At 39.3% G+C, this 8,072-nt stretch overlaps 1 protein-coding gene and 1 long non-coding RNA gene across 2 annotated transcripts in view; one reads left to right on the top strand and one right to left on the bottom strand.

The window, feature by feature from the left end:
- Positions 1–8,072, top strand: part of htr2aa (5-hydroxytryptamine (serotonin) receptor 2A, genome duplicate a) — a gene marked incomplete in the record, with an annotated part of 107,015 nt that overhangs the window by 55,116 nt on the left and 43,827 nt on the right.
- On the bottom strand, positions 2,968–6,706 carry LOC118597925. Its single transcript, XR_004946945.1, has 2 exons — positions 5,059–6,706; positions 2,968–4,272 (listed from the first exon to the last, which is right to left on the bottom strand). It is a non-coding gene; the product is annotated as an uncharacterized LOC118597925 (long non-coding RNA).

Genomic DNA, 8,072 nt, shown 5'->3' with positions numbered 1-8,072 from the left:
ACACCCACTGATGGAGTTAAGGAGAGGACTAGTTCTCGAAAGCAGGGACCGGACTCCGCACCACCGAGATCTGGACACCCCCCGGCTCTGATGTAGATTGATCCCCTGCTAAATCTTGGGGATCCCACTCCCGGCGTGGGGAGGAGACCGCCAGGCCCAGGAGACCGGCACCTAAGAGACTAGACCACCAGGCCGAGGTTTTTCAAAATAACTATTTCAATTTCTTCTGTAGTGACTAGAGCCGAGGATTGCTCCTCCACTTGTGCTTTCAGTAATTTTACTGTATCAAAAGTAAACAATAATCAATATTTAACTTTGTGTCCTCCCACATAAATGTGAGTTACTTTGTGGTGTGAAAATTGTGGTTTTTGAGTTCCACTTCCCTGAGATTCCAGAGATAAGTCCCTCTTGACAAGCCCAAGTCAAGTCTCTAATCTTTTGCTATAATTTAAGGTTTTAAGTCCTAAAATGTGCTGGTCGGATGAACATTATGTTGTCATTGGTTGTGGGAACACAAAAACAAGCAGTTGGTGTTTCTGCTGTTCCAGTGAAAAAAAATATAAGAACAGCTTTAAATTATTTTATATACACATATGTGCATAAATGAATAAAATAATAAATATTTGGCTAAATGAAAATTGTTTATTTGTTTTAACAAATAAACAATTTTCCATTGAGTTAATGTGGCTTAAGTCCGGATCCTCATGAAGAGCAGTAGAAAGTGTGCTTTCTCCATATTAGATAAACTAATATACAGAAAAAAATCATCCAGATTGTATTTCCTTTGATCTTTTGTTTATATATGCTTGGTGGAGATTTTTTTTTCTGTTGTGCTGAAACTGCTCAGTCCCATAAACGTCACGCTCTGTCAGGTCTAATCTGTTTATGAATGCAAAATAATACAAAAATAGAGGATTCTGCAACAGCCAGGAGTGAACATGTATTGTTTGCGTGATCGGCGATGGGATTGTACTTTGTTGTATTTCATCAATCTCTGTGACACAGTTGTGGGATCAGCAGAAATGGGGTTCAACCGTACAACCACCTCTAACTCTGACATCAGCCAGCTTCAGGCTAGTTTGGTGAATCATGTTCTACAGACACTTAAATGATCTTATGTCAGGAAACACTCATTTAGCAGCGAACTGGGTCATAAACTCTTTGTCTTCTGTATTAAAGTCTTCAGAGTTGTTGTCTGCTGGGACTAACCTTCACTCTGCAGCAAACATCTTCCTGTCGGGGTGTGTCCTTACACAGGATGTGTCTAATTTGCTACTTTGATACACATTTACTGCTTTTTACAAGCTCTGGTTCAACACACTACAGGTGGGAGAAAGTTGGTGGTATGTAAGTCACATACAGTCTCTAATCTTAAACTTTGAGTCCCAAGTCACTGTAAAAAGAGACAAGGACATTCAGGCAAGTCATTGCTTAGGTTAAAAACAAGTCAAGTCATGCAAATATTTCAACGAGAATTTGTTTGTTCCACACATTTCCACCACTACAAATCAAAAAAAAAAAGAAGTCATCACTGAATAAAAAACATTAATAACTGAAAAATAGTTCAAGGAAGTTGAAGTACATTAAAAAACTGCTTTCAAATCAAGAAAAAGGCCTAATGATAAACTGAGCAACTGTGTTGATGGAGAACGTTCAATATTTTAGGTGTAGAAGCAGAACAGTTCTTTTAATTCTGGAGGGAGGAACTTTCAGAAGACACTGACGATTACAATAACAGCAGCTCTAAATAAATAATGTTCAGGAGTAATTACAAAGCAGCAAATATTAAAGCTAAGTCACATGCACCCATACGGTGGGTTGAACCCACATTGGTGCTGTGGGTTTTTGGGTTGTCCAGGCCTGTGGAGGGTTGAAGAGGGCAACAGTGTTTAGCAGTTCCTTTCAGGTTCTGTCTCAGTCTTTCTCCATGAGCTAATCAAACTAGCATTGGAAATATTTTAGAAATCTCTGGATTTCGGCTTTGCCGTGTGTAGCGTTCATTTTAAAGTTGAGTCTCAAGCTTAAGTAGATGACTTTACTGTATGACCAGCATGTCAGCTTCAGTTTGTGATGGAAGCCATGGTATAAAGCCTCCTGACTAAAGGAAGCCCAATCTTGATGTTTTGACTAAGCTGTTGAAGATAGTGTGAAGATGCTGTCCTCCCAGGGTTAACAGGTCCTCTCTTCTATAATACATGGACATCTGTTTGTTGTTCTTTCTTTAGTATGTGGGTGTTCTGCCACCTTCTGTCCAAGGCTCGTCTCACAACTCTGCTTGGATGCACACAGAGAGACAGTCCAAAGGAGGACCAGCTCAGTCACTTACCTTCTTAGTGGACAGAGATGAGAAGAGAATTAGAAAGATCTTATTCTGTGAATTTATTAAAGGATGTTTTGTTGTTTTCTTCAGACCGTTGTCACTAAACGTCTTTTGGGGCATATGCTTTCATTTGGAGGTTTAGTGCAGTGTATCTCTCCACAGAGCTGATTTCCTCCAGAATAGTAGTAGGAGCTGAAGTATAAAGGCTGGGTGGTTCCAGGAGAGCCTCTTTAGCGTAAGTGAAGTTGGATGTTCATGCTGTGATTCGCCACCTGAAATATCTGCTGATGGTCTTAAGAAATGGTAAACTGCTCCCTCCCAGTGATTCCTCCACCGCACCTTCGACCCTCTGAGCTTCATCCTGACTCCAGTGTTTTCCATTGAGTCCCGACAAACAAGAATTAGAAACATTTCTTTCAACACACACTGGTGGTGGTTTTTGAAGCTGTCCCTGTACCTCATTTCACTCTTTCTGGATGTCTGCAGGTACTTTTGACAATACACTGAAGCCCACAGTCGTCTCTTCTGCTGGTGCGTCTTCTCCTGCCACATTTGTCCTTCTATAAGACTTCCTGTAGATCTGATTGGACACAGCGCTCTGTGAACACCCAGCCTCCTTAGCTATGAACTTTTGAGGTTTACCCAGACTATGTAGGGGATCAATGATGGTATTTTGGCTAGTTAGCAAGTCTGAAGTCGTTCCCATATTCAAACTGAACCAGTTTAATGTCACCAGGGGAACCGCTGCAGGTGATTTGGGTTAGTAGATTGGTGACACTCAGTTTATAATACTCATGCTTTGCAATTAATATTATTCAATACCTAAATTAACCTTCACTCTGTGAAATTCTAATTTTGTGGGTTTTATTACATAGAAGTAAAATTTATGTTAAAAAAAAAAAAAAAAAAGCAAATACATACTTGAAATCAATAAAACAGTGGGCCCTGAATCTACAGGAAAGTGTATTGTTTTAATAGAATTATGGAAATGAAGACATTAATTTTTTGTAAAGAGTCTATATTTGCCTGTGTAGGAAAGCTGCGTACAGTAAGGTGTGATGGAGCCTGAGCTATCAAAAGAACCTGATACCGATCCTGACACAAACTGTCGTCCAACATCATCCTCAGAACTGAGCCTCAACCTCGACTGAGCCCCTTTCCCTAAAAGTACACTAAAGTATTTTTTTAAAAGAACACTTACAACCCCCAGTTGCAAAATAGAAGTTCTAAAGCTCCCACAGTGTTTCTTAACCCTTCATGTAGCTTTACAGATAACGTTGATGACCGTCTTGACTGAATATTTATGCTTTCATCAACAACCAATAACCTGCAGGCTTGAAACTGTCATAAAATCGGATTGTTAAAATTTGTTTCTTTATCATGTTGCTGATGTTTAAGTAAATGTTACTCAAAACATCTAAACGAGGATGTATTTTATGTATAATGCAGACTTGTACATTTGAAAACATCATACCACTGATCCTCCAGTGAAACACAGACCAGACCACAATAGCAGGATGTTAAAGTTCTGAGCAGCTGAGGTCATTTATTCTGCTACATTATTTTATGTATTTTGGAACTAAATGACAATGATACGAATTGTCACATGTCCATTCTCGACAAATATTACTGAAGAGCTGCAGACTATCAGGTACGTTTTACAATGTGTCACCTCAAAGACAAATCATACGTCCTATGATAGCAGATGTGATCATTGTCAGACGTTTGCTGAAGTGATGGTCTCTTGAACCTCCAGCGGCTCCTCAGGACTGTCCTCACAAAACTGTGTCACCTAAACAGGACGGAACCTCAAGCTCCCTCTCTGGGGCCTTTCTCTGTATAATTGATGTCAGGCGCTGAAAACAAAGTCCCAGCCTCCCCCTCCTGCAGTGGGACGCCTTTGAAGCTGTTGAGGTTTCACCAGGCGAGGAAACACTGAGCTCCCGGCGGGGCTTTGAGAGACACAAAGCAGAGGTGACAGAGCCAGAACAGGCAGAACCCAACAGATCAGCACTTTCATGAGCAGCTTTGGAGCACCAAGTTTCATCCCAGCAGCTCTGGAGCCATTCCATAGGTGGTTTTTTTTTGTTTCCTTTTGAGTTTGGGACAAAAAATCTTGAGGGATAACTCACAGCGGATCCAGTTATCGCAATAAACCTGCCAAGGCAGTAAAAATGAGAGGAAAGCACTGATGTGTGTTCTTTACTGAGACAAACGCATGAAAGATCAGCCCAACAGAAGCACCCCCTCATTTCCAGATTAAATAAAACAGAGGCTGAACACAACCCTCGAGGGTAACTCATGCTTACCCCCCCGCGGTTCTGTCACGTCCAACATGTAAATCACTGTGTCTTCTATTACTGGATATGGTTTTAAGAGCAATCTTTTACCAGATTATTGTGCTTAGGTTTGTTTTCTGGAAGAACCAAATACATATCTAATGATGCTCTCATGTTTATGCCTTAGGTTGGTGAAGGGTTTCATTCATCAAGTGGTTTAGTCTTGAGGTTGAGTTAACTGGACCTAGAAAGACATTCTTAAGCCCAGTTGCTGTGACTCAACTTTAATATTATAACTTCTTCATAATTGCCCTTACGAGTGGATACAAGCTGTCTGGGGCCAAAAAGTGGTGAAAATGTTCATGCACATTTTTCTACGGGTATGCTGCGGATCACAAGTTGTTCTAAACACTTGAACTTAAATTTGCATGTCAATAATGAGCCAGTGTGCATACCTACCAACAACTGGAGTGTGAGTCCACTGGTCCGTCTGTGGTTCAGCTCTGCTGCGTTGACACACAAAAAAATAGAATGTTAATGAATCTGAATGTTTACATCATCTCTGCATCTGATGTTTGTCTCTCCACAATTAGTACCAAAGTTCGCGGCAACGAACAGAACCAGAAACGGGTCCAGGTTTCAAAATAAAAACATCTATTGTATGTTCAAATAAAACCTTATAATATACATATATATACAACACACGTTAACACCACAGATGACACCAGCGTCCATTTTCAGTAAAAGTTAAAATTTGGAAGTATAAAAACACATTATTTAACATTCATTTTACAAGGACTTCAGGGTCAGGATAACGTACGACCATATCACCTGTACTCCATAAGTGCATGTAACTTACAGTATCCTTAAAAATACTTTACAATACATTTCCACCACACAGGCCAATAGTACGTTACACAGTACATACGTTAATAGTCCATTTTCATGACGTCCTTTGAGGTTGCCGCACAAACCTCTATGGAACTGCAAGACAAACCTGTGCTCCTAATAAGATGAAGCCATTTTTATTTTTTTATTCATTTATTTAACCTTAACTTTTCCAGGCAAGACAGGTGAAGAAATGCATTTTTATTTTTAACTGTGATCTGGCAAAAGAAAGAAAGAAAAAAATAAAATAAAAGGAGCTACAGGAGACACATGGACAGAAACAACCAACAATTTAGGTTGTCCACAGGGACGTCAAGATTTTTTTTTTTTTAAATCTTTTTTTTTAATATCAACAAATGAAGGTAAAATTCACCCAAGAAACATCAGAAGCCTAGAAATGATTGGAAAACTCTTCAGTGATTAACAACAAGAGAGAATCCCTTCTGAACCAGAAGAATCTTGTTTAAATCGACTCCTTTGAATAGATTTACAGTGTAACCACAACCAAGGAGAGAGAAAAAATGTCAACTGAGGTTTGAAAAACAAAAAACACAAAGCAATCAGCAGCTTTAATTCCAGAGGCAGCTGAAGCCTAAAAATATACTGAATGTGAAGATGTGCATTGCTTGTATTTATTTGTATCTGCTTCCATCAATGTTCTAAATGTCAGCATCAGAAAATAAAGCAAAACAGCAGCAGCAGAAGATAACATGATATCCACTGAAGGAGCAGAGATCCTCTACGCAGACAGCAGCACACTCTCCCGTCAGGAAATAATGTGTGACACTTAATTTATTACTCAAACCACACAAGCAGACACAGAGCAGCCTCAACAGGACTTGAAATAGCAAGTTAATAAAAGTGAGAATCTGCACGAGTCAAAGTGGGTCAAACAACAGAGCGGGTCCCGTATCTGCAGCTGCAGCAGGAGCAGAATCTAATTCACACCCAGAGCTGGAGAGCGGAGCGGAGAACACCTGCTGGCCTAAATACTGTCCTCACAGATTACTTTTTAAACACATTACGTTTCTCACGTGACGCCAGCAAACGTCAGCTTTCTCCTGGACTCAGATGGAGGATAATCATTTCACCTTTGAGACGGATCTACAGACGAGTCCATGGAAAAAACCGGAATAACTCCAGACAAATGCAGACGACAAAAATCCAGAAGCACGATCTGAAAAGGACCATGACACGGAGGCCAGCACCTCTTTAGCAGTTTCTGAGTTTAGATCATGTCCTGAACTTTGTTGGCCTCATGCAAAAAGGAATTCTTCAATTCAAGAAGCAGATAAAAAAATGGGCTGATATGAAGGAAAAGTAAACTAAATTAGCTCAGGTGGATTTTTAACTCCAGAACACTATCGCCAGGTGATTTTCACCAAAGTATTTACATTATTTTCAATATGATGCACTTTTCTTAGTGTTATGGGTCCCTTGGTAAAATCTGACATGTCCCAGGAATGGGTGGACCAAAGGCCAGCATCAGTATTTATTTTTTTAGGAATGTTTTGTTCTCAAATTCCTAATTTTTCTGTTATTTTTTAGCATGTTTTTAGGATCTTCTTATGTTTTTATTTTCCATTTTATTACATAAACCACAATTTAAAATGAAAGATCACTCATTTATCGTATGTTGTCATGTTTTTTATCTATTTTTTATGACAAATACTTCTTGTTGGGTACATAGCATTGGGTAAAAATTACCCGCCAAAAGTAATGTTGTAATTTTTTACAGCGAAAGTGTTAAGGGGTTAATGACGAATTATTTGTCATCCTGTAACATGTTCCAAACAAAACTAATTCTGAACTGAAAAAGGTGGAAATTTAACATCAAACCTCAGAGGAAGACACTGATGAACTCCCTTTTTTAATGTGTAGTTCTCCATATTTTAACCGGTTCTCCACTCCTGTGTTTGTTCTGGTGTTTCTGTCTCAGCTGGAGACTGAAAACAGGTTTATATTATTCCATTCAATTTAGTTGTAAAGCTCCAGCTCACAGCTGAGGTCACCTGCAGAATACAAAACGGGCAAAAAGGAAAGTTATTTATTATTTATGGATGGAAAAAAAGGCATTGATTCCTTATTTTTAACCCTTTAACACCTGAGGCATCACTGGTGACACTTAAACACAATATCTGTCTCATAATGTAACTTTTCAAAAGTTACACTAAATCAAAGAACATAAACAGTGGAGCTCCAGTTTAAAGGGCTTTAAGGTTGGGTTGATTAGAACTAACTCCTGCTTCATACAGAACGAGCTCTGCTGCAGATCTTTGCAGCATTTCAACCTCATGAGTATGTGCTAAAAAGTGGATTGAAAACACTGGAACCACCTTTGAAAATATCCACTTTTAGCTTTTTAGAAACACAAGTTCGTCTGCAGGACATTAGTTTTGAGGGCACAACAGATGTCATAATTCTCCAACTTTTCATCAGATATTTCCTGGATATGTTAAGTAATTGCTGTCATGGTAATCACATGACTGGTCAGAAACTGCACTAACATCCATATCTAATGTCTCTGCACTGAAAAAAAAGGTCTGTTGGATCTACATGAAAATATCATGGACATCGGTCGCACG

This window comes from Oryzias melastigma, linkage group LG21 (assembly GCF_002922805.2).
Source record: "Oryzias melastigma strain HK-1 linkage group LG21, ASM292280v2, whole genome shotgun sequence".
Lineage (NCBI taxonomy): Eukaryota > Metazoa > Chordata > Actinopteri > Beloniformes > Adrianichthyidae > Oryzias > Oryzias melastigma.
This window is presented reverse-complemented; position numbering and strand designations above follow the sequence as displayed.